We start from the raw sequence: 27,403 nt of genomic DNA on the forward strand, positions 1-27,403 counted from the left end.
GAAAATAACTCTAAATATTTTATTAAAATATACCTGTTTTAGGGGTGCCTGGGTGGCTCAGTGGGTTAGGGCCTCTGCCTTCAGCTCGGATCATGATCTCAGGGTCCTGGGATTGAGCCCCGAGTCGGGCTCTCTGTTCAGCAGGGAGCCTGCTTCCCTCCTCCCCCTCTGCCTGCCTCTCTGCCTACTTGTGATCTCTCTCTGTCTATCAAATAAATAAATAAAATATTTTTTAAAAAATAAATAAAATAAAATATACCTATTTTAGACACTTAATATGGTAATTTTTCCAACTTTTCTTTAGACCCCCTATTCCCATCCCCCCAAGCCCCTTCTGGTTCCTGGATTAAATAACATAAATGTATGTGGCCCAAAGATTCTTCTGTGAGACCTCCCTCTACTGTCCTGGTAGTTAACTTTGAATGTTCATGTGGTTTTAGTTCTTCAAAAACCCACTTCATTCCCTGACCTGAAGCTCTGTATTCTGCACTATTTACAGAATACTCCCTAGTTAGAAGGGCCAACTACATGCTAAGGGCAATGTTAACTGGCTAAGGATAAAATCATGTACAGCCCCTGCCCCAAAGCAGTTCACAGCCTATTGAAAGAGATACTTAAATAGATAATCATAAAATAACATGGTGATCCAAGAAATATATTCACAAGGTATAATGAGAACACCAACTTGGAACACCTACACCAACTTCGGGGAAGGGAACTAGAAAGAGATACCAGCCATAGCATGTGAACTGGTTGTAAATAATGTGGACCAGCTGGTGAAGCCAAGTAGAGCACATGGCATTTACAAAAGCATGGAAGCATAAAGCAACATGGTATGACCAAGCAATACAGCAGTACTGGAAAGTACATTGTAAGGGGGGGTGTGGAAGAGACAAGGGGTGAGAATCATATCATGCAAAGGGAAGAGTTTGATATACTATGCTCAGAAACATGGATAATTAGCCTCTAACAAAGGGAACCATTGAAGAGTTTTAGGTAAGGCAAAGACTTGCTAGAACATTCTGATAGTTATGCAGAATATAGATTTGAGAAGGCTGTGATAAAAATCCAGGGGGCAGATGATGAGAGCCCAAAGAAGGCAGTGGTAGTAGAGATGGAAAGGGGCATACAGAAGACATTACACTCAGGTAAAACCTGCAGAACCTGTGAATGTTCTGTAAAACAGAACATTCTCTTCTACTAGAACTGGAGGTTCTAATGTGCTAGATTTCTAATTAAGAGAAGTATTGCTTAGAATAGTGCCTATAAACATGGATCTGGGACCAAGCTGCCTGGCTTTCAAACAGAGCTTCACTACTTTTTTAGCTGTGTGACCTTCAGTAAGTTATTTGACCTCTCTGAGTCTCAGTTTCCCCATTTGTAAAAGCAGTGATTAATAATAGCTCCTGCCTAAGGCTGTGATGATTCCAGTGTACATCATGAGTAAAAGGCATAGTAAAAGGCACATAAAAGTGCCCAGTCTGGAATAAGCAGCCAATTTGGCAGCTGTTTAATTTTAATTATTATTAACCATATGCTTTGAAAAAGATATGAGCATATAGCTGTTTTGACATCTCACTGTGATATTTGAGAAGTCTAATCAGTAGTCTTTTCCAGATGGAAAGTCACCATACCTCTCTGCATAGAGATAGGCTGACAAGCATCAATATTAAGTAAATGTTAGTAATTTGATATGACCAGCTGAAAAACTATTTACTAATACATTGTTCCAGATGGGATTTAATATGACTTAAAAAGATACATAAAACATAACAAAATAGTACAATTTAAAAAATAGGATCAGGGTGCCTGGGTGGCTCAGTGGGTTAAAGCTTCTGCCTTCAGGTCAGGTCATGATCTCAGGGTCCTGGGATGGAGCCCCGCATCGGGCTCTCTGCTCAGCAGGGAGCCCGCTTCCCCCTCTCTCTCTGCCTACTTGTGATCTCTGTCTGTCAAATAAATAAATAAAATCTTTAAAAAAGTAAAATTAAAAATAGGATCAAAAGAAGAAAAACAAGAGCGGTAATAAAGTAGAGGAGTCAGAATCAAGGCCCCAAACCCAAAGGGCAATTGAGGTTTCCTAACAGTCAAGTGGCATCTAGACCCCTGCAATCTCAGACAATGTGCCCAGGCATGCCTGCAGTGGGGTCCATTCTCAAGTGTTATGTTAGCCAAGTTGTTAGTTTTTTTCCCCTAACAACGAGAAATTTGTAACTAGCTCTCAAGTTTACAAGATTCTGATTCAGCGTTTACACTAAGGTTCTTTTGCTCCTTACGATCCTTCTCAAAACAGGTTCTATCAAAGTGGAGTTTGTATACACTGAGGCATTAGCAGTTTCAGATAGCTTAAAGATACCCACCAACTGATGAAGATGAAAAAAAAAGGAGGAGAAGCAGCTTATACTTTATAATGTTTACTATGTACCTAGCACTTTTCTAAGCACTTCCTACAGATGCAGTCATTTAGTCCTCATGATCACGTTGTGAGGCAGATACTATATTATCATGTTTTACAAACAAGGAAAGGGAGGCACGAGTCCGGCAAGTAACTTGCCCAAGGTCATACATCCTATAAGAGACAATCTGGTCTTTGAACCCAGGCAGTGTGGTTCCAGGGTCTGACCTCTTAACCACTATACTATATAGTCTCTTCTTTTTCTGATAATATTGCTTATAATTTGGAAAAGGGACACCTTACACTCAGTAACTGGAGTTTGTTTGTTTTTTTAAAATCCTCAGCTAGTAACAAATGAACGTTTGAGAAGCCCTCAGTCTGGCTTACTTTCTCAGTCCCCTGATCTTGCCTCATCCAGGATATCCCTTCTAAAGGACAGTAGGAGCATATGGGGGAAGTAACTAAAATATAATCCCTTTTGTTAGTTCTTAGAATCACAGTTGGGGACAATTTCCTCCAGATTGAAACCACATGGTTACCTTTCAATGCCACCAAATTCTGCTCATAAATGGTCTGAAGAAATTCCCACTTAAAATAATACACTCTTCTCTAAATAAAGTAAGCCCCAGAGGGATGTTGGGTGTCTTAATATATATATTTCTCCTGCAGGGTGGGTTTTGGTTTTTGGTTTTTTTTTTTTTTTTTGGATACATGGAAATGTGGTCTTAATTTTCATGATTTTACACTATGTCCTTCTCCTCAGCAACTCCAGACGTCTTAAACCTACTACCAATCCTGGAAGGCGGATCTCCATAAACATGGTACATAGAAGTAAGTGTATATAAAAGATCATAAAAATGAGACCATGTGTCCAAATACCACCCTTGGCAACAAGAGAAATGCATATATATGTCAAATCCCATTTGGCTTTCCAGCTTGCAAGACCTACACTTAAAGCTACCTGTCACATAAGCCAGGAAGGCTCGCAAGAGCCCCATGAGGTTGACGGAGGGGGGACGAATGCCCAGTTTATCCTCTTCTCTGCCCAACTGTTTTTCCTTAACAGCCCAGAGGCTTAAGCAGATTAAAAATTCCCCACTAAAAAAATATAATGTTTTAAAATCCAGATCATTTATATGCACAAAATTTTTTTTAAGTCTGGTAAGAGCTGACACGTTGTCATTTTTCAGTAAGTCCCATGACTGTGTACAATACCATTATCTTTCCTTAGTCAATGAGCTTTTATAAACCATCACCCTTGTAGGGAAGACCCTCTTCTACCAGGGTCACAGATGGTGGGGATTTCTAAACTGAACTCTAGCTAATCATCTAATTCTTTCTTGCAAGCCATGTCACTTAAAAATCACCCACACAGTCCCCTTAGATGAGAAATCATGATGGTTCATGACTAATCCAGCCCATGTTCACACATAACTGTGATTTCATGCATTTGGTTTCTTTTTTAATTTTAGGGATACTGTGATCTAGCTACGGCCACAGAAACCTTAAAACACAATCAAATAACCTGTGGTTGAACTTAAATTTAACTGTATAAGTAGTGAATAATTTTAAGGTTTATTTAAGGCCGAAAGACATAAATAAGGCCTAAGACATAAATACTAATTTCTTTCAAATAAAATATTAACATATCCGTAAGTATATATACACAAAAGAGGAGGCATAAATTGGAAAATATAAAATAAAGGTAAAAATATGAACATACTTTCTTTCCCTCCTAAACTGCTTAACCATAATTACTTAACACATTACATTAAATCCCTAGAACCAGATTGGTACATGCAATATCGATATCTGGTCTATAGCTAGAAGCAATGTAGATATTTTAAAAAATCCTAAAGCATAAAAAAATTAAAACTGCTAAAATGTTCAAATTATGTGTGTGTATCTTTGTTTTATCTTCATTTCTGGCATAGCATATGAAATTACCTTAAAAAGTTTTAAGGGGGGTTATAAATTTTCATAATTCAGTTACTATAACGTACAATAAGGGAGGCACTCAAAATGTCTATCTGAACTTTCCTCACCCTATATATGTAAATATTTCACTTTATCATTCATTATTAGTTCTAAATATAAGTACACAAACAGTAATCAGCATATCAATGAGGACGCCCCTTTATAAAAATGAACAATCTTCCGCACTAGACAGCAAGCTGTATGAAAGAAGGGACTTTGTTTTGTTCATCTCTATACCTTCAGTGCCCAAGGCATTGTCTGGCACATAATATGCATACAATAAATATTTGTTGATTAAATGAGCTGGCAACAAAAATACCAAATATATTCAGACACACCTAAGAGCTTATCATCCAGGACTTCACTTTTGATATCATTAATTCAAATACCCTTCTGCTTCTGCTCTGTCAGCTCCTAATTGTTTTCACTTCCTCTCCTAGGCAGTTTGAATTCTATTGTTTCAACTTCATTCTGCCAATATCCTCAATGACCCATTTTCATTGCAAATATCTGATAAAAACATAACCCTACAAGAGCCCAACTGTTGTGCTTTATGCCTGCACTGGACCTACTGAAGTCTACTGGAAGAAAATCACAGTCTGGTAGGTTATTATCAGTATGATTCTTGGTCATCAAGCTGACCTCAATACTGCCTGACACCCTGACTATGCTTTCCTGTTCACCACAATAACTATTTTAAACCTTCCTTACGAACTGCAAATCTCCAACCCAAACCTTGCCCCACTTCAACCCCTCATCTAAAGATGACATTTCTTCCTACATCACAGAAAAATATAAATCCCCTCAGACAAGTTCCTGCCACCAAATCTATAAATCTATTTTCATCTATATTCACTTTTTGTTCTTCCCACCTAGTAATGTACTTGCTCTTGTTTAAGGTTAATCCCTCCATTTCATTCTGGATCCTCTTCTATCCAACATAAAAACTTCACCCTGTAAGGACTGTGCTCCATCAATTATCCCTTCCTTCCCATCAGCTGTTAAATGTCTAAGTCTCTCCTAAATTAAAAAAAAATCCCTTGGGACACCTGGATGGCTCAGTTGGTTAAGCCTCTGCCTTCAGCTCAGGTCATGATCCCAGGGTCCTGGGATTGAGCCCCACATGGGGCTCTCTTCTCAGCACAGAGCCTGCTTCTCCCTCTCCCTGCTGTTCCTCCTGATTGTGTGTTTGCTCTGGCTCTCTCTCTCTCTCTCTCTCTCTCTCTGACAAATAAATAAAATCTTAAAAAAAAAAAATCCCTAGATATCAACCTTTTCCCTACTACCACTCTCACTGCTATTTAGAGCCAAGTTTCTCTAAGGAATTCTCCATATTCAGTGCCTCCACCTCCTCATATCCCCAATCAATTCTCAACCTACCAAAGTCTAGCATCCAGGCCACTCACCCCTTGAAATTGCCAGGCCACTCACCCCTTGAAATTGCTCTAAGGTCACCAGGAACCTCCTAAATCCAGTGGACAGTAAGTAGCCAGTCTTTATCTTCCTAGACCTCTCTGGATCTTTAACACCACTTACCACTTTTCAGTGGAGCCATTCCATTTTGAAAAACTTATCCTACTGATATTCAAGTACACATACAAATATATAAGGGTGCTTGGTGTTTGAATAAACAAAAAAGTTTTACAACAATATAAACATATATCGATAAGAAACTGATTATGTTAACTATGGTACATATATAATGGAATACTATGCCACTGGTTTTATGCCTTTTTTTTTCATTTTAGTTAATTAACATACAGTGAAATATTGGTTTCTGGGGTAGAATGCAGTGATTCATCACTACACACAACACCCAGTGCTCATCACAAGTGCCCTTTTTAACACTCATCACCCACCTAGCCCATCCCCATCCCATGTCCCTCCATCATCCCTCAGTTTGTTTTCTATCTTAAGAGTCTCTTAAAATATTTTTTTAAAGTCCTAATAATTCCATTTTTGTTTTCATTTACCTCGCTTCCAGAGACTGTGTCTAGTTATAAGTTGCTATGGCTAAGGTCAAAGAGGTTGCTGCACATGTTCTCTAGGGTTTTGATGGTTTCCTATCTCACATTTAGGTCTTTCATTCACTTTGAATTTATTTTTGTGTATGGTATAAGAAAGTGGTCCAGTTTCATTCTTCTGCTCATTTCTGTCCAGCTTTCCCAGCACCATTCTTTGAAGAGACTGTCCTTGTTCCATTGGATATTTTTTCCTGCTTTGTCAAAGATTAGTTATCCATACAGTTGTGGGTCCAGAACACAACTGTATGGATATTCTGTTCCATTGATCTATGTGTCTGTTTTTGTGCCAGTATTATACCGTCTTGAAGACTACAGCTTTGTATTATAGGTAGAAATCCGGAATTGTGATGCCTCCAGTTTTGTTTTTCTTATTCAGAACTGCTTTGGCTATTCAGGGTCTTTTGTGGTCTTATGCAAATTTTAGGATTATTTGTTCTAGCTCTATGAAAAATGCTGTTGGTATTTTGATAGGGATTGCAGTAAATGTATGATTGCTTTGGGAATCACAGACATTTTAACAATGTTTGCTCTTCCAACCCATGAGCATGGAATGCTCTTCCATTTCTTTGTGTCCTCTTCAATTTCTTTCATAAGTGTTCTACAATTTTCAGAGCCCAGATATTTCACCTTTTTAGTTAGGTTTATTCTTAGATATCATGGGTTTTGGTGCAATTGCAAATGGGACCAATTCCTTGATTTCTTTTTCTGCTGCTTCATTATTGGTATATGGAAATACAACAATTTCTGCTCATTAATTTTATATACTGCAACTTTGCTGAATTTATGTATTACTTCTAGCAAATTTTTGTATAGTCTTTCAGGGTCTCTACATAGAATATCATGTTGTCTCCAAATAGTGAAAGTTTGATTTCTCCCTGCCAATCTGGATGCCCTTTATTTCTTTTTGTTCTGAGGCTAAGACTTCCAGTACTACATTAAATAGTAATGGTGAGAGTGGACATACTTGTCTTCTTCCTGACAGTAGGGTAAAGGCTCTCAGTTTTTCCCCATGGAGAATATTAGCTGTGGGTCTTTCATATATGGCCTTTATGATGCTGAGGTATGTTCCACTTAGCCCTACTTTGTTGAGGGTTTTTATCAAGAAAGGATGCTACATTTTGTCAAATGCTTCTTCTGCATCTATTGACAGGATCATAAGGTTCTTATCTCTTCTTTTATTAATGTGGTGTATCATATTGATTGATTTGCAAATATTAAGCTACCCCTGCAGCCCAGGAATAAATCCCATCTGATCATGGTAAATAATTATTTTAATGTACAGATGAATTCAATTTGCTAGTATATTAATGAAAATTTTTGCATCCATGTTCATCAGAGATATTGGCCTATAATTCTCCTTTTTAGTGGGGTCTTTGTCTAGTATTGGAATCAAGATAATGCTGGCTTCACAGAATGAGGTTGGAAGTTTTCCTTCCATTTCTATCTTTTTTGGAACAGTTTGAGAAGAAGAGGTATTAACTCTTCTTTAAATGGCTGGTATAATTCCCCTTGGAATCCATCTGGCCCAGGACTTTTGTGTGTTGGGAGACTTTTTTTTTTAAGATTTATTTATTTGACAGACAGAGACCACAAACAGGCAGTGAGGCAGGCAGAGAAAGAGAGAGAGAGAGAAGAGGAAGCAGGCTCCCCGCTGAGCAGAGAGCCCAACGCGGGGCTCGACCCCAGGACCCTGGGATCATGACCTGAACCAAAGGCAGAGGCTTTAACCCACTGAGCCATCCAGGAACCCCCTGGGAGATTTTTATTACTGATTCAATTTCTTTACTGGTTACAGGTCTCTTCAATTTTTTTTATTTCTTCCTTTTTCAGCTTTGGTAGTCTATTGGTTTCTAGGAATTTGTCCATTTCTTCCAGGTGGACCATTTGTTGGCATATAATTTTTCATAGTTTTCTCTTATAATTGCATTTCTCTGATGTTGGTTGTGATCTCCCCTTTCATTCATGGTTTTATTTATTTGGATCTTTTCTCTTTTGTTTTTGATAAGTCTCATAGTGGTTTATCAATTTTATTAATTATTTCAAAGAACCAGCTCTTAGTTTGTTAATCCATCCTACTAGGGTTTTTGTTTGTTTGTTTCTATATAGTTTAATTCTGTTCTAATCTTTATTATGTCCCTTCTGCTGGCTTTAGGCTTTATTCGCTCTTCATTTTCTAGCTCCTCTAGGTTTAAGGTTGGGTTGTGTCTTTGAAACTTTTCTTGTTTCTTGAAGTAGGCCTGTATTGGTATGTTCTTCCCTCTTTATTTATTTATTTATTTATTTATATTTTTTATCAACATATAATGTATTATTAGCCCCAGGGGTACAGGTACCCTCCCCAATGTCCATAACCCCACCACCCTCTCCCTACCCCTCTACCCCTGGCAACCCTCAGTTTGCTTTGTGAGATTAAGAGTCTCTCATGGTTTGTCTCCCTCCCTTCCTACCCCCCAAACCCCCCACGTTGCATCTCCACTTTCTCATATCAGGGAGATCTTATGATACTTGTCTTTCTCCAACTGACTTATTTCACTAAGCATAATACCCTCTAGTTCCACCCAGGTCGTCGCAAATGGCAAGATTTCATTTCTTTTGATGGCTGCATAGTATTCCATTGAATATATATACCACATCTTCTTCATCCATTCATCTATTGATGGGCTTCTAGGTTCTTTCCATAGTTTGGATCTTGTGGACATTGCTGCTATAAACATTTGGGTGCACGTGCCCCTTTGGATCACTATGTTTGTATCTTTAGAGTAAATACCCAGTGGTATGTACTTCCCTCTTAAGACTGCCTCTGCTGTATCCCAAAGTTCTGGACTATCATGTTTTCATTTTCATTCGCTTCCATTTTTTAAAATTTATTCTTTAATTTCCTGGTTAATGGATTCATTCTTTAGTAGGATGTTCTTTAACTTCCACGTATTTGAAGTCTTTCCAAGGTTTTTCTTGTTGCTGACTTCATGTTTCATAGCACTATGGTCTGAAAATATGCATGCTATGATCTCGATCTTTTTGTACTTGTTGAGGGCTGATTTGTGACCCAGTATGTTATCTGTTCTGGAGAATGTTCCACAAACACTCAAAAAAAATGTGTATTCTGCTGCTTTAGGATGAAATGTCCTAAATACAACTGTTAAGTCCATTTGGCCCACTGTGTCATTCAAAGCCATTGTTTTGTTGTTGATTTTCTGCTTAGATGATCTACCCATTGTTGTAAGTGAGGTGTTAAAGCCCCCTACTATTACTGTATTATGATCAATGAGTTTCTTTCTTATTTGATTTATATATTTGGGTGCTCCCAAGTTGGGGGCATAATTATTTGCAATTGTTAGATCTTCTTGATAGATAACCCCCTTAATTATAATGCCCTTCTTCATCTCTTTTTACAGTCTTTGTTCTGAAATCTAGTTTGTCTGATATAAGTATGGCTACTCTGGCTTTCTTTTGACATCCATTAGAATGACAGATGGTTCTCCATCCCCTCACTTCCAATCTGCAGGTGTTTTTAGGTCTAAAATGAATCTCTTGGAAGCAGCATACAGATGGATTTTGCTTTTTGCCCATTTTGATACCCTATGTCATTTGATTGGAGAATCTTGTCCACTTACATTCAGAGTGATTACTGAAACATATAAATTTAGTGTCATTGTGTTACCTGTAAAGTTGGTCTCTCTGATGATGTTCTCTGGTCCTTTCTAGTCTTTGCTGCTTTTGGTGTTTTTTTTCCCCTCCATTCAAAGAGTCTCCCTTAAAATTTCTTGCAGGGATGGTTTAGTGGTCACAAACTTCTTTAGTTTTTGTTTGTCTGGGAAACTCTATCTCTCCTTCTATTCTGAATGACAGCCTTGGTGGGTAAGAATTCTTGGCTACCTATTTTTCCCATTTAGCACACTGAATATTTTCTGCACTTCTGTCTGGTTTGCTAAGTTTCTGTGGACAGATCTTCTGTGAGCTTGATCTGTCTTTCCTTGTAGGTTAAGGACTTTTTTTCCCTTGCAGCTTTTAGGATTCCTTCCTTGTCTATGTATTTTGCGAATTTGACTATGATGTGCCTTGGCAATGGCTGGTTTTTGTTGGATTTAAGGGGAATTCTCTCTGCTTCTTGGATTTCGAGGTCTATGATGTCCTTCCCCAGATTAGGGAAGTTTTCAGCTATAATTTTTTTTTGAATGAACATTCTGGCCCCTTTTCTTTCTCTTCATTTTCTGGAACTCCTATGATACAAATGTTATTACATTTTAATAAGTTGCTGAGTTCTCTAAGTCTACTTTCATGATCCATTACCTTTCTTTCCCTCTTTTTTAAATAAATATTTTATTATTTATTTGATTTGAGAAGAGAGAGATAGCGAGAGAGAGCATGAGCAGGGGGGAGAGGGAGAAGCAAACTCCCCACTGAGAAGGGAGCCCAAAATAGGGCTCCATCTCATGATCCCAAGATCATGACCTGAAATTAAGGCAGATGCTTAACCGACTGAGCCACCCAGGCACCCCCTTTCCCCCTTCTTTTCAGATTCATTATTTTTCATAATTTTATCTTCTCTATCACTGATTCGCTCCTCTACTTAGTCCGTCCTCATTTTTATGGCCTCCACTTTGGACTGCATCTTAGGTATAGTATTTTTAATCTTGGCCTGACTAGATTTTAGTTCTTTTATTTCTGCAGCAAGGGATTCTCTAGTGTCTTCTATGCTTTTTTCAAGGCCAGCTAGTATCCTTATAATCAGTGTTTAAAATTCTAATTCAGACATCTTACTTATATTGGTATTAATTAAATCTCTGGCTGAGTTCTGCTTCCCAGTCTTTCTTTTGGAGTGAATTTCTCTGTTTCCTCAATTTTCCAGAAAAGAAAAGAAGAAGAAGAAGAAAAAAAATAAGGAATAGGAAAATAACTATATCCTGGTGTGTTTTGGCCTGCTTGTTAAAAAGAATCTGGATCCCAAAATAAATTAAGTAAGTAAGCAAACAAAAAATAAAATTAATTTAAAAAATTTTAAAGGAAAATAATAATAAAATAAATGGAAATAATAATAAAATAAAGAATAAAAGGAAAAAGGAAACTAGATTCTGTTTTCCCTTAGAGCTTAAGCTTTGCAGCAGTCTATCATCGGTAAACTTGGTGCAAGCAAGTTGTTCCTGCTGGTCTTCTGGGGAAGGGCTTGTTGTACTGATTCTCAGGTGGAACTGTACTAGGGGAAATGTACCTCCAGGGTGCAGCGGTGGTGGGACTTGGTGTAAGCAACTCCAGCCTCCACTAGGTGGCACTGTTTTGCTCCCTGAGGGCTTTCAGCGCTGATTGGTGGGATGAATATCTTGGCGCCCAGCTCTCTAGGCCTAGAGCTGAAAGTTCATGCCCCCTATCTTTAGTGAGCCCTCACAGAAGAGCAATCACTCTTGTGCCCCCGATTTCCATCAGAACCCTGCGTTCGAACCCTGCGTTCACCCTCCCTGTGTCTTAACTTTTTTTCATCTCAGGCCTGTGACTCAGTTTGAAAATTCCAAATATTAGGGACTCTTATGGCATGAACGCACACTGTTCCTCTGGGGGAGGGTTTCACCACGTTTTTGCCATTTGCCAGCCTATTACAGGAAAGCAGTTACAGGACTGCGTAGCAATTCACAGTTTACGCAAAACAGAGGAGAAAGCCAGCACCATGGTTCAGCGCTCAGCCGGGGTCCCTGCTCCCCCGCCTGGGAACAATGAAGCAGTTAAGCACTATCCATTCTTCTTGCACCCCAGGGGATGCTCAGATCACAGTGTCACACCTGGGATTCCTCCCCACGTTGTCACCTGAGCACCTTTAAGTCAAGCCCATCCCCCATTGTAGCATACTTCTAAAAGCTCAGATTTTGTGTTCTTCTGCTTATAATACTTTGCAGTAGCTTCCATAAGCAGGCTCCCAATCCATCACTGTATTCACAGCTGTCTCTCCCCCAGTTCAATTCTCTGCATCTCCTACCTTCCATAAGGCTGTCACTTTTCTACATGTAGACCTGCAGTTTTTGTTCTCTCAGACCTCTGATTGATTTCTTGGGTGTGCAGAATGATCTGATAATTATCTAGCTATGTTTGAGGGATGAGACAGGTTTAGGGTCTGCCATCTTACCTTCTCCTTCCACAGACACATTTGAAAACACCTATGTCACTGTTAAAAAGAGATAGTTCTACTTTTACTGACATTGAAGGCTTGACAAAAATATTAAGTAAAAATAATTGCAATACATAAACATTATGATTCCATTTGTATTTTTTAACATACAAGTACAGATAGAATTAATGGATGGTAGATGGATAGATGAGAGGAAGTAAATATTTTATATAGGCATGGAAATGTCCAGAAAGATATAAAAATTTAATATTGTTACCTCTGGGGAATGGAATTTGGAAGGAGAACAGAAGACATATGTATTATTTTTGCTGGGTCAAGTAATAAAAATGTAGTCAAATCCCTATTCACACCAAAGTTTCTAAAGTAGATAAGAAATAAATTCAAATAAGATCAAAAGGGAATAGACAGAGACTGGGTAAAATACATTTTAGAGTTTCCAGAGTTAAGGGAGGAGAGAGAGAGAAGGGTGGTTAATGGGTTCAAATACAGAAAAGAAATCTACCAAAAACCCAGAGACTTAAGTAGCTAACAGAAAATGAGCATGAATAGATAATTCTTGAAGAAAGAAGATCAAATGGCCAATAGCTGTAAAAAAGAAAAAAGTTTCACTCTTACTGGTAATGAAAGTGTTTTCATCCATGCCTGTCAATTCAGCAAAATTTTTAAAAGACAGTATTCAATTTTAAAAAGGGAAGATTTTACTTTGTTGGTAAATGTAAATTGGTAAAACCTGTTAGAGACAGCAGTGTGACAATGTGATTTCCAAAAAATTAGTTATTGAACTTATCACAATTGTGATGGAATCACTACTTATGCGATACATTAACACATACCTCTTCTGCTGAAGTAAGCTCCATGAAGAAAAGGCCATGGTCTTCCTCTCCACTATATCTCAAGTACTTCCCCTAGAAACTGGTACATTATAGCCCCTCAGTAAATCATCCCACGTTTTCTGGTAAGTTGCAAACCATAGTTTAAGGACACTGATATTAAAGCTATTCTGATGCCTGAATTAACAGAGCTACAAACAACAAACAGTACAAGATGCCACAAGAACTTTCCATCTCTTAAGAATTGCTCAAGTTCAAAGTAGAATTAGTCACAGATACAGGTTCCACAGGGTTCCACCATTTCAACTATTCCACCAGCACTGTCCAATCTCCTGCCCTCTTATATTTCTGACAGGGTTCCACCATTTCAACTATTCCACCAGCACTGTCCAATCTCCTGCCCTCTTATATTTCTGTCATGGCTACCCAGAAAAATCCCCGAACTAGATCATCTACACTCTGTTTCTACATCTGGACTGATGAGTGCTGCTGGAGAGAATGGAAACAGGATTCTGTGACTTGCGGTGGAGACAAATTCAAGTTATCCAAGCCTTTTTTGGCTCGCTGTGATGTGGCAATCTGGATGACAGGTCTCTAAAAAGCTCCTCTTTTTATCCCTCTCAAATGCTATCCCAGTTCCTCAGCCCTTACATCAGGTGGGACCTTCCTCACAATCTTGTCCTTCCACAGTTCCTTCCTTCTCCTCAGCATCATCAGTCCTGCCCCTTTCTCTCCCGTCTCAGTGGAAGAGTTACCTCCCTTACTCTAAGACCAGTCTTTTTACCTCTTTCACTCTGGAGCCCGCACCCTTCTACTTCCTCAGCAACTATGTACCATCAAGTTCTATGCCATCTCCATATAAATGGGCTCATGTCCTATATTTAAAACTAAACAAAATTAACAAGATGGCCTTGTTCCTTGTACCCAACTGTCTACAGGAAATGCCCTTTCCTTCCCACTGTAGCCCAGCCTCCTCGAAGTGTATATATCATGTTCCTTATCAGGCCTTCTCCATGCTTACTCCCCAGTCCTCTACAATCTGCCTTCTCTCCTGCTGCACTGATGTCGTCATTGACCTCCTAATTGCCAAATCTAATGAACATGTTTTTCAAAATGTTTTATAGTGTGTTTTATCTGATTAGAAGCATGAACAAAGTTATGACATATGACAAGAGCAAAAAACTTGCACTATGTAACAGGCAATGAATAAATATCCCTAATAAACACAGTATTCTTACAAACAAATTAAATATATAACCCAAAAGAAAAATGTGCAAAGGGTCTTATGGAACAAGTCTCAGGAAAAATGCAAAGAGCCAACACACATGAAAAAATATTCAGCCTTACTAGTAATAAAAGGACCGCAAATTAAACTAGTTAGACACTATTTTTCACCTATCAGATGGGCAAAAATTAGAAAGACTGTCCACCCTCAGCAAGGGCATGCAGAAAAGCACTCTGTGGTGAGAGTGTAAACCTTGTAAACCTTCCTGAAGGTCACTCTGGTGAAGCCTGTTCACATTTTTTAATGTAAATATCCTTTGACCCAATAATTCTGCTACAAAGCTATCCTACAGAAATATTTGTGTGGGTGCATCTATATCTACATCCATTGTGGGCCCTCTGCAAAGATCTTTATTTGCAGCCTTGTGTTGCTTGGACTAGGGTAACAGGCAGAGGAGATGGAGATGTGCAACATAATATATGACACAGTTGGAAGATCAGGTCAATAGGACTTGCTGATGAATTGGATATGCGGAGGTGAGAGAAGGGGAGGAATCAAGGGTGACCCTAGGTTCTCAGCTTGAGCAACTGAATGGACGACGGTGCCATTTTCCTGAGATAGAGAAGGCTGAGGGAAAGTGCTGGGAATCTGAGAAGAATTGGGAGTCCTGTTTTGGCCATGTCACATTTGATTATCTATTGGACATACATCCAAGTAGAGCTATCAAATAGGCCATTGGATGTATGAGGCTGAAGCTTAGAAGAAAGGCTTGGGTCAGACACATAAATGTGGGAGTGATGACTGTATAGATAGATGGTATTTATTTATTTAAATTTAAAGCCATGGGACTGGAAGAGTGCTTCTAGGATTCTGGATGGAAAAAAGTACATGGACTGACCCCTAGGTCACTCCAATGTTCAGAGGTTGAGGAGATAAATTTAGTAGAAGAGGAGGCTGAGCAGAAGTTTTTTTAATACAAACTTGAGTTTTAAAGAAGTTAACATACATCAAATGACAGAAAATCCCACATATACCACCATTTTAAGGGCCCAACTTCTTCCAAGCTTGTCTTTTAAGGAATTCTAGGGTTTTTTCCTTTTTTTTTTTTTTAAGATTTTATTTATTTATTTGACAGACAGAGATCACAAGTAGGCAGAGACAGGCAGAAAGAGGTGGGTGGGCGTTGGGGGAGCAGGTTCCCCTCTGAGCAGAGAGCCCTGTGCCAGGCTTGATCCCAGAACCCTGGGATCATGACCTGAGCTGAAGGCAGAGGCTTTAACCCACTGAACCACCCAGGTGCCCCTTTTTCCTTTCTTTTTTCCCCCTTTCTTTTTAAGATTTTATTTATTTAGTTGAGAGACAACACAAGTGGGGTGAGGGGCAGAGGAGAAGCAAACTCCCCACTGGGCAGGGAGCCCAATGCAGCTGGATCCTGGGACTCCAGGATCATGACCTGAGCAAAAGGCAGACAGTCAACCAAATAAGCCACCCAGATGCCACGCCCCCCCCCTTTTTTTCTTTCTGACTATTTCAAACCACATTTAAACACAATTATACCTTTTTTCTTTTTTGTTCCATAGTGGTTTCCTCACACTGCAGAATTCTCCTAGTATAAAACTAAACTAGTCAAGTACTAGACACACAGCACTCAACAGTGGCTTTTCCACAAAGCTTATAATCCAGTAACCACCTCATGCCTAAAAACCTAAGGGAAACATGAGGCCAAAAGACAAATTTGTGCCACCTTAAATTCTTTTTGGCTGTTCATTTCCTCAGGACACAGGAACTTTCTCTAGCTTACTGAGCCTGCCAAATGCCTGATAAGCCTGAAGACGTCTGACAATCCACATCCTCTCCTCTCAGTGAAAATCCCCCTTCCTACCAACAAGAAGCCCCGCCGCTCTCCATTTTCACTTTAGAAGTTTCCATTCAGAGACTCGTGCTTTAAAAAGAGAGAGAGAGAGAGAGAGGAAATACTTCCAACTAGGTCAAAGTTGTCATCAGGAACGTAGTCTCAAAGCAAAACTCAGCAGAAGGAAAGCTGTATGGGAACTGAGCCTGTGGTAAGGTGACAGACTAGGATACTTCCTTTTAGGTCCAGGAGAGCACAAAAGAGTTCCAATTCCTAGAACAGTAATGGCACTCATTGATTCATTTCACAAATATTAGTTAAGCACCCATGATGTGCCAGGCTCTGTTATGGGTGCTGGGCTCTGTTACCAGTAAATAGAACATAAATCCCTGCCCACATGGAACATATATTATGGAAGGAGATGGAAGGGACAGGCAAGAAGAAAGAAAAATTAAAAAAAAAAACCACACACACACACACACACACACAATATGTTACATTACAGTAATAAGGTAGGGAAGTGGCATATAGAATGTTCAGGGATGAGGTTGCAAGTTTAAATACTGTGGTTAGGGAGAGGCCTCTATGAAGTGACATTTAAGTACAAACTCCTAGCTGTCCGATCTCAAGTGCCTCAGGAAGCTGTTTGGTGGACTTCAATTCTACCACCACCAGCCCTCGGGCCTTTAAAGGCCTGGTATCTCCGGCCTAGCATGAATATTTATTAATCTCTTGTACTTAAGAGAAATCGAGCTCCAAGATCCTGACCTTGCCCTTAAAAGAGGTTACAACCTTCCAGGTAGAAAAACAACTAAGAGAGATGTTCAGGGTGTTCCTGAGGTGTAAACAAAGTGCTTTAGGACAGGATAACTGGTAATTTGGCTCCAGGGAAGGAACTGTGTGTTCAGTAAGGTTGTACCAAAGGAGAGGACCTGAAAGCTAATTCTTGAGAGGTGAATAGGAATGAACAGCAGGAGAGTGGGTTTGGGAGGCAAGCTAGCTTTTCAGGAAAAAGAAACATTTGGATCAAAGGCCTACAGATGGGATAGAGTAAAAACATTTTCTCTCTGGTGCTGTGGGTGCAGAAGGTACTCCACCCCAGGATAAAACAAGCACACACTCACCCTCAGGCTCTCTGGGTGGGCTGTTGGGAAATCCTTATCACTTACCACACCCTCATCTCTTCCCTAGCCCGCAGGAAAGGAGTAAGTTGAGTCAGACACACATCCCTAGAATCCAGGGTTACCCTCTAACTTCAGGACAGTTACTACCAAGCTAAAAGCCCCGGAGGCTTCATTCAGCCAGGTACACTCAGGGCTGTGTGCTTATGGTAGTAATGTGCCAACTGGCCCCCTGTTAAGAAGTGAAGTGGTGAAAAGGGTAAGACATCAGTGAGGTCAGTGGTCCCAAGTCTACAGCACATCTGAAATCAAGTCAAGGACCAAAACTCACGTTTCAGCTTGGAAGGCAAATTTTTAACCACTTAATCCTCCCCTGTGAGCTATTTATTTAGTGTTCCTAAAATCTAAGACAGCAGAAGTGGTGGGACAAGGGATGGGAACACAAGCTCTGCCCAGTTAGGCCCCTCATCAGTTGGGTGATTTGGGGCAAGGCGCTTAACCTCTGAGTTTCCTTTCCATCACAATATGGTTATAACTGTAGTGTGTACCACAGAGTTATCATGAGGATTATATGCGTTGACTACGTGAAGGACTTAGCATTGTGCATGGCTCAACAGATCCTAACCACCATTATTAGTAGCCTTAAGAGGGAGAGCTCAGAGAGCATCAACCAGAATGCCACATACACTCACTGACCAATTATCCCGGAATAGGCCTCCAAGCTCCATTTCACCGCTCTGACCTAAAATTGTGGCACCAGAAATGTTCAGTCCCTGCTAGAAGAAGTCTCACAAGCCAAATTGGTGATCTTTTTCTACTTGGATTTCCAGCAGGTGCTAAAACAACAACAACAACAACAAAACAACAACAAAAAATCCAAAACCTACAACTACAAAAAAAAAAAAAAAAACCCAAACTTCATTGGTGGGGCCTCAAATCTGTTGCATTAAACATCTTTCTCTCCACAGCTCAGTGAAGTAAACACATTAGGTTATTAACACTTTAATATCAAAAGGTTTATGAGGAGTCAGGGTGGGGAGCTTAAAGAACAGAAAAGAAGCCAGTTAGAAATAGGAGGTCCAGGATGCTGTGCAGACTCAAATGCACAAGGTCTAGGGTCAACCTTGCCAAAAACAATATTCCGGAATGCTAGCTCCTCTGGTCCTGAAGAAGCAGGATACTTACTGGGAGAAGAAAATCTCAGTTAATGAAAAACAGATCACCTGTTCGTTCACCAGAATTATAACCAAATGTTTTCACCTCCAGAAAAAAATCACATTCAACTTTGGGGGTCTGGAGGAACATGTTTTCTGGCCCCTTACAAACCATCACTGGGGATTAGAGCATTCTGTGCCCCCTCTGAGGGCTCTGGAGACCCTCTTCCACGAGCAAACCTCTGACGCCTGCTTGAAGGGTGTTAAGAGAAAGCAGTTCAACTCCAGAGCACACCCGTGGGTCCTCAGCCCAGGCGCAGTGGGAGTCCACTGAGGCAGGATTCACAGCCAACCGGCCTCCAGCCTTTACCTCAGGCGGACCTACAAGGCCAGAGAAGCTGACCCCGCGAGGTCCGAGGTCCGGAAGCAGTGCGAGGCTGAGACCGGGCGCGACGGCCAAGCGCTGAGAAAGGAACCACCGCAAAGGTGACTCGACGTCTTTGAGGGTGCAGTTCCCGCTAGGAGCTCGACCCCACCCGCCCCAGGGCCAGCTCCGGAGGGGCTCCAGCTGGGGCTGGCGGGAAAAGCCCACCCACTCCGTGTGAGGCGAGACCCAGAGGAGGCACAGCCCAAAGGGGTACAGCCCCCGTTAGCGACTGATGGGCCAGGGAAGGGGCCAGAAGAGGCCCGAAGGAACGCAAACTGGCCGGGAGGGACCGTCCCAAGCAGACTGGAGTCAAAGCGTCGGGGGTGCGGTCCGGAGAGCAGACAAGGGAGAAGGGACGGGCGGTTCAGCTACAAAGAAGGAAAGACTGGGAGAGTGGATAGAGGGGTAGAGAAGGGCGCGGGTCCCTGAGATAGGGGTGGGGGGCGCTTAGGCAGAGAAAAGGGGCTAGGGGCCCGAGGGAGCCCGGGACCGAGGGCGAAGGGGCGGCCGCTGGCCGCGCACATACCTGTCACCTGCAACAGGTGCCGCGAGAGGGTGAGACGTCCCAGTGCCGGATTCAAGGGAGGGTCTCCGGCTCCAAGAAGGCAGTAATCCTGCCCGGGCGGCCGGCCCTACTCACCCTCCCGGGAGGCGGAAAAAGCTGCAACTTTCCCTGGAGCGGGGAGGAGCTGGACTCTTAAAGGGGCCGCACAGCTCTCTGGGCCCCTTAGTAGGGGGCCGCGCCACCGAAAGGGTGGTCTGAGAGCCAAAGACTTAAGTCACTGGAGGGATGCCCTCCGGATTAGGAAAGGGAGCCTAAGGGCTGAGGATAGGGGTCCAAGACTGGACATGGCCCCCTTTTCACTTCCATCTGTGGTCACTCAGATGATAATCTCCTGCCTCTTCCGTTTAGCTGAGCCAAAAGTTGTCAAACTGTCGTGTACTTATAAGATGAAGACTCTAGACCATATGATTTGGGAAGATAAAATATGATACATTTCTGATCCTTTAACTTTCAGGCAAGTAAAAGTGTCTAAAATAGAAACGTTTTGGGGCAAAGGACATAGATTTAATTCACACACACACACACGTTTAAAACATTCAACTCAGTAGTAATGAAGTAAGAGCAAATTAGAGCAATAATGAGATTCTTTGGCAAAGTTTTTGTTTGTTTTTATCATATTTGACGAAAACAGTAGGTACCAAAAACAGAGCTCTTTCATAATTGCCCTAGGAGTGCGTGCTGCTTAAAAACCCTTTTAGAAGGCATGTGAGCAATATATATCATTAGGCTTTAAAATATTTCTATCTATCCAGTAATTGTAGATTCCTGTCCCCCTCTCTCCCTCCTCCCTCTCTCTCTTTCCCTTCTCATCAGCTATTAACCATGCTCAATTAAACATACCCAAGTCTACCATCTTAAAAAAAAAAAATCCTCCCTACACACTAGGTACTTCTCCAGCTCCTCTTTTTATGGACAAATTTATTGAAAATGTACTTTGCAGGTACATTTGCAATCTCTGTTCTCTTCTCTCACTCACCAATTTGGCTTTCTTCTCCAACACTCCACAGAAACTGTGCTCAATTAAATACCCAACCAATGAATGACCTCCATGTCAATAAATCTATGTAAATAAATAAAATAAATAAATGGAACATTTTTAATCACTATCTTGCTTGACATCTTCCCTATATTTAATACTGTTAACTATTTCCTCCTACTTGAAAGTCTTCCCGTCGCATTTATAATGCTATACTCTTGCTTTTCCTCCTATCCTTTTGCCCTCTCCTCAGAATCACTTTGTAGACTCCACTTCTGCTATCTAACCTCTGAACATCAGACATTCTCAGATCTAGACTGCATATTTTCTCCCTAAATGATCTCTTTCAGTCACCTGGCTTTAAATATGTATGGCCACAACTGTAATTTTATAACTTTATCCAGACCTCTTCACTGAGTTCTATGTTCTTGACATCTCCATTCAGATGTCTTGCAGGCACCTCAAATTCAACACATCCAAAGCTGAACATACAATGTTTTCTCTTAAATTTGCTCCTCCTCCAGTGTTTCCTATCTCAATAAATAATAGCATGCCACCCAAGGCAGAAACTTGACACCTAGCATAGTATATGACACATAGAAGACCCTCACTCGTATTTACATAACATGTGAATGAATGCATCCTAAGGAAAACAGAAGTACATGAACTTTTTGTACAACTATGTTAATCCTAGTATTACTTAGGATAATAAAATACTAACCAAAAACTTAATGGTTAAGGAAATTATAATAGAGTCATACAATGGAATGTCATATAACCAATAAAACTAACATTTACACATAGTTTATGACAGGAAATGCTTATGCTCTAATATTAATTGAAAGTAGGATACAGGGGCGCCTGGGTGTCTCAAGTGTGTTAAAGCCTCTGCCTTCGGCTCAGGTCATGATCCCAGGGTCCTGGGATCGAGCCCCGCATTGGGCTCTCTGCTCTGCAGGGAGCCTGCTTCCTCCTCTCTCTCTGCCTGCCTCTCTGCCTACCTCTCTGCCTACTCGTGATCTCTGTCTAATAAATAAATAAAATCTTTAAAAAAAAAAAAAAGAAAGTAGGATACAACATTTAATATAAAATATGATCACAATTAATGAAAATGGGTCGATATGCATGACAAAAAGACAAACAAAAGGGTGCCTGGGTGACTCAGTGGGTTAAGCCACTGCCTTCGGCTCAGGTCATGATCTCGGGGTCCTGGGATCCAGTCCCATGTCGGGCTCTCTGCTCAGCAGGGAGCCTGCTTCTCTCTCTCTCTGCCTGCCTCTCTGTCTACTTGTGATCTCTCTGTCAAATAAATAAATAAATAAATCTTAAAAAAAAAAAAGACGAACAAAATATGCAAAATACTAGTATTGGTTGTCTGTATGTGGTAGAACTAAATGAATTTTTTCTTTTCCTCCTACTTTTCTGTATTATCAACTTCAATATAATGAGAACTGTATGGCTTTGATAATATAAATAATTGTTTTTGAAAAATCTTAGAGAGGAACCAGGGCAGCTCAGTGGGTTAAACATCTGCCTTCCACTCAAGTCATGATCTCAGAGTCCTGGGATTGAGCCCCCTGTTGGGCTCCTTGCTAAGCAGGGAGTCTGCTTCTGCCTCTTCCTCTGACCCTCTTCCCCACTTGTGCTCTCTCTCTTTCTCTCTGCCTCAAATAAATAAAAACTTTAAAAATAAAAATATATATATTGGAAAGAGGGGCACCTGGATGGTTCAGTTGGTTAAGCACCTGCCTTCAGCTCAGATCATATTCCTGGGGTCCTGGGATCAAGCCTTGCATAGGGATCCCGGCTCAGTGGGGAGCCTGCTTCTCCCTCTCTCTCTGCCTGCTGCTACCCCTGCTTCTGCTCTCTCTCTGTGTCAAATAAATAAATAAAGTCTTTTTAAAAATATAATTTTTATTTTTTATAAAATTTTATATTATATTTTATATATAAATTATAATTTATATATAATATATAATTTATAATATATAATTATATATAATTTATATATAACATATATACATACATATGTATATACATACATATATAACATATATAAATTATAACTTATATATTATATATAATTCATAATATATAATTATATATAATTTATATGTAACATATATAAATTATAATTTATATATTATATTTTTATATATATAAAATTTTTATATAATTTTATATAATTAAATAAATTTTAAAACTTTTTAAAATTTTACATAAATAAAATATTTTTATTTATAATAAAAATATTTAATATAATTTAATATGATTTATAATAAAATATTTAATGAATATTTAATAATATTTAATAAAATTTAGTGAATATTTAATATATTTAATAAAAATATTTAATATTTAATATAATTTTTATTTTTAATTATTTATAATAAAAATAAAAAATAGGAAAACTCATTTTTATAAAATATTTATATAAATATAAATATTTTTATTGATATTTATAGAAATAAAATATTTTTTATTTTTAAAATAAATAATCTTAGAAAATAAAAAATAAAAAATCTTAGAAAAAATCATTTTTAAAGATTTATTTATTTGAGAGAGAAAGCACACCTGAGAGAGTTTGGGGAGGAGCAGACTCCCCACTAAGCCTGGAGCCTGACTGGGCGCTCCATATCAGGACCCATGAGATCACAACCTTAGCTGAAACCAAGAGTTGGACACAACCGACTGAGCCATCCAGGTGCCCTGAAAAAAATCATTTTAATTCTAGCAGATAAAACAGTAAAATTTAGCTCCCAGGTTCTACCTAAAGTTTTCTTCCGTATTTTAGCCCTTTAGTACCCCATGCACAGCCTGAAGTGTGAAGAAGCCACTTCAAAAAGGAAATCCTTTTGTTCTATCTTTGACAACTCAGCACTCAGGGACCCTGTGCTCAGCCCTAGGCTTTGCAAGTGTTCCATCTCCCTAATGTGGCCTGTGGGAATTCAGACCAAGCACTTTTCTGCTCTTTTTTTGCTGGTGGTGCTTAGCAGAAACTGGAAACACCCTCAGCCAGAAGGGACTCCAGAAAACATTTAGTTCAATCCCTTTATTTCTCAGCAAAACTTCCAGATATTATTTTATGCTTTTATTTCTACCTCTGCAGTTTCTCACTCTCTAAGGTCCACCTCATTAAAGAGGATGTGAGGATCTGACTCTTTTACTTAAAACAGTCTCACTGAACCAACTGCAAATACACAAAGAGAAACATAAACAATGAACAAAAACAGGCAATGGCCTGTTTGCACAGACTTTGTGCTGTCCACTTCTGTTTGACCCTCCTGGCTTGCCACAAGGATTCTGTGCTCAAAATCTTATTAACTATATATTGTAAGAGATCCAGTGCAAGCAAATCCATGTTATAGCACACATCAGAATTTCTTTTTAAGGCTGAATAATACTCCATTTATGAATACACTACATTTTGTCTATTAATCAGTTGATGGGCTTTTGAGCTGCTTCTGTCTTTCAGCTATTGTGAAAAATGCTGCCACGAGCATTGATGTACAAGTGCCTGAGTCTCTGCTTTCAATTCTCTTGGTATATACCTAGAAGTGGAATCACTTTATTATGTGGTAATTCTATAGTTAGCTTTCTAAGGAATTGCCAAACTCGTTTCCAGCAGCAATGCACAAGGATTCCAATTTCTCCATATCCTCACAGAAACTTTCTGGGGGTTTTTGTTTGTTTTTGTCTTTTATATAATAGCCATCCCTAATAAGTGTGATGTAGTATCTCATTTTGGCTTTGATTTACATTTTCCCTAGTGGCTTCTGATGTTGATCATCATTTCTTGTGTTTATTCGTCACTGTGTCAAATAAATAAAAATCTTTAAAAAAATATTTTAGTATTTTTTAATATTTTAATATTTTCTTCAGAGACATATCTATTCAAGTCCTTTGTTCATTTTTGAATTGGATTTGTTTTTGTTGAGTTGTGGGAGTTCTTTACATATTCTAGGTATTAATCCATTTTCAGATATATGCTTTGCTAATATTTTCTTCTATTCTGTGAGTTGTCTTTTCATTCTCTTGATAGTATCTTTTGATGTTCGAAACTTTTTAATTTTAATGAAGTTCAATTTATTTATTATGTTGTTGTTGTCTGTGTTTTGATTTCATATCCAAAAAAAAAATCATTGCCAAATCCAATGTCTATTTGTTTTCCTCTAATAGTTTTGAAGTTTTAGCTCTATGTTAGGTCTTTGTTCTATTTTTAATTCATTTTTGTATATGTTGTAAAGTAAGGGTTCGATTTCATACTCTTTTGTATGTAGATATCCTGTTTCCTGCCATCATTTGTTGAAAAGACCATCCTTTTACCATTATCTTGTTATTTTTTTAAAGATTTATTTATTTGAGAGAGAGAGAGAGCATGTGTGAGCAGGGGGAGGGGCAGAATAAGAGGGAGAGAGAGATTCCTCAAGCAGGCTCCCCATTGAGTATAGACCCCAACATGGGGCTCGATCCCAGGACACTGAGATCATAACCTAAGCGGAAATCAAGAGTCATCCACTTAACCAGTTGAGCCAGCCAGGTGCCCCTTCCCATTACTTTGTTATTTTAAATGATGAACATCAAAGGACATTTTCATAGTTTTGAAAAATAATAAATAATACTAAAATTGACTATATTTTTAGACTGCATAACATGAAATTTCAATAGATATGTAATTATCACAAAGTTTAGACATTGCAGGACAATGCAAACAGCAACTTATGGAATATTACCCTATGTATAATATGTAAGATCCTGTCCCATAGAGAATGATTGGATTCAATGAGTCATTCAATTTTGACACATTGAGGGAATTCTGGCTAGTGCAAACTAACAAGATGGAGATTTTCCTCAACCCTATGTGATAGGATGCCTCAGTATTGAGCAATTGCTCTTTTATAAAAGTGTTAAATATTTCAAAAGTACATAAATATATAGAGAATAATATAACAAAGATATGCCTATTACCCAGCTTAAGAAATAAGGCATTACCATTGCAATTGAAGCCCTCTGTATTTACCTCTGCCCTGAGGTTTTCACTATTCACCAGATTTGATCTTGATCTTTTCCACGCATCTCTTTATACATTACTATATATGTGTCTACCCCTAAACTACATGTAGTACTTTACCTAAACAGTATCACTCTTGTATGTACCTTCTGTGATTTGCTTTCCTCACTCAACATTATGCTTAGGAGATTTATCCCTGTTGAGATAAACACACACACACACACAGTGAAATATAGTATATAGTATATATACATATATATAGTGAAAATTCGATATATATATATATATCTGATTCATTCGTTTTCACTGTTGCAGAGCATTTCAGATTTAAAGATATTATAACTTATATGTCTGTTTTTATTTTTTATTTTCTAAGATTATTTATTTTAAAAATAAAAAATATTTTATTTCTATAAATATCAATAAAAATATTTATATTTATATAAATATTTTATAAAAATGAGATTTTCTATTTTTTATTTTTATTATAAATAATTAAAAATAAAAATTATATTAAATATTAAATATTTTTATTAAATATATTAAATATTCATTAAATTTTTAAAATATTATTAAATATTCATTAAATATTTTATTATAAATCATATTAAATTATATTAAATATTTTTATTATAAATAAAAATATTTTATTTATGTAAAATTTTAAAAAGTTTTTAAATTTATTTAATTATATAAAATTATATTAAAATTTTATATATATAAAATATAATATATAAAAATATAATATATAAATTATAATTTTTATATGTTACATATAAATTATATATAATTATATATTATGAATTATATATAATATATATAAGTTATAATTTTTATATGTTATATATGTATGTATATACATATGTATGTATATATGTTATATATAAATTATATATTATATATAAATTATAATTTATATATAAAATATAATATAAAATTTTATAACCAAGTAGCACAAAGTGAGTGGCTTAAACAACAGAAACTTCTTATCTCACAGTTTAGGAGTCTTCAGAAATTAATTAAATTAATTAATTAAATTCAGAAAGAATTAATTCTTTCTGAGGGCTGTAAGAATCTGTCCCATGCTCCTCTCTCTTAGCTTCTGGTGGTCTATTGACAATCTTTGGCATTTCTTGGCTTGTAGAAGCATTACCCTGATCTCTGCCCTCATCTTCACATGGCATTCTCCCTGTGTGTGTGTGTCCCTGTGCTCATATTTCCCCCTTTTATAAAGATACCAGTCATATGACATTAGGGCCCACCCAAATGATTTCATCTTACTCAATTACATCTACAATGGTCTTATTTCCAGGTTATAATATATTCTGAGGTACTGGGGGGTTAGGACTTCAACATAAGAACTGGAGGCGGGGGATACAATTTAACCCATGATAGTTGGGTAAAGACTAGACTCTGTTAGCCTTATGAGTCACGTTAAGAAATTTGGGCTTTAGGGGTGCCTGGGTGGCTCAGTCATTAAGCATATACCTTCAGCTTAGGTCATGATCTCAGGGTCCCGGGATCAAGCCCCGCAATGGCTCCCTGCTCCACGGGAAGCCTGTTTCTCACTCTCCCACTCTGCTGCTTGTATTCCCTCTCTTGCTGTGTCTTTCTGTCAAATAAATAAATAAAATCTTGTTTTTTAAAGAAATGTGGACTTTATTCAGTGGTTAATTATAACCATTCAATTCTCTTCTTCTCTTCTCCATTGTTCTCTTCTCCATGGTTATT

The 27,403-nt window shown here is 38.5% G+C and overlaps 1 protein-coding gene across 4 annotated transcripts in view; it reads right to left on the minus strand.

Moving 5' to 3' along the window:
- The window catches only part of SYTL4 (synaptotagmin like 4), a 63,344-nt gene extending 43,390 nt beyond the window's left edge, over window positions 1–19,954 (minus strand). For 2 of the 4 annotated variants that reach the window (XR_001177038.2, XM_013048188.2), the window contains exon 1: window positions 19,647–19,954. The gene's annotated coding sequence lies outside the window, so the exon portion shown is untranslated. The remainder of the gene's footprint in view (window positions 1–19,646) is intronic. The other 2 variants (XM_004777174.3, XM_004777173.3) reach the window with 2 other exon arrangements.
- Window positions 19,955–27,403: the final 7,449 nt, after the last annotated feature.

The sequence above is a fragment of the Mustela putorius genome, unplaced genomic scaffold (genome assembly GCF_011764305.1).
Source record: "Mustela putorius furo isolate JIRA1106 unplaced genomic scaffold, ASM1176430v1.1 tig00000842_pilon_pilon_pilon, whole genome shotgun sequence".
In the NCBI taxonomy this organism is placed as follows: domain Eukaryota; kingdom Metazoa; phylum Chordata; class Mammalia; order Carnivora; family Mustelidae; genus Mustela; species Mustela putorius.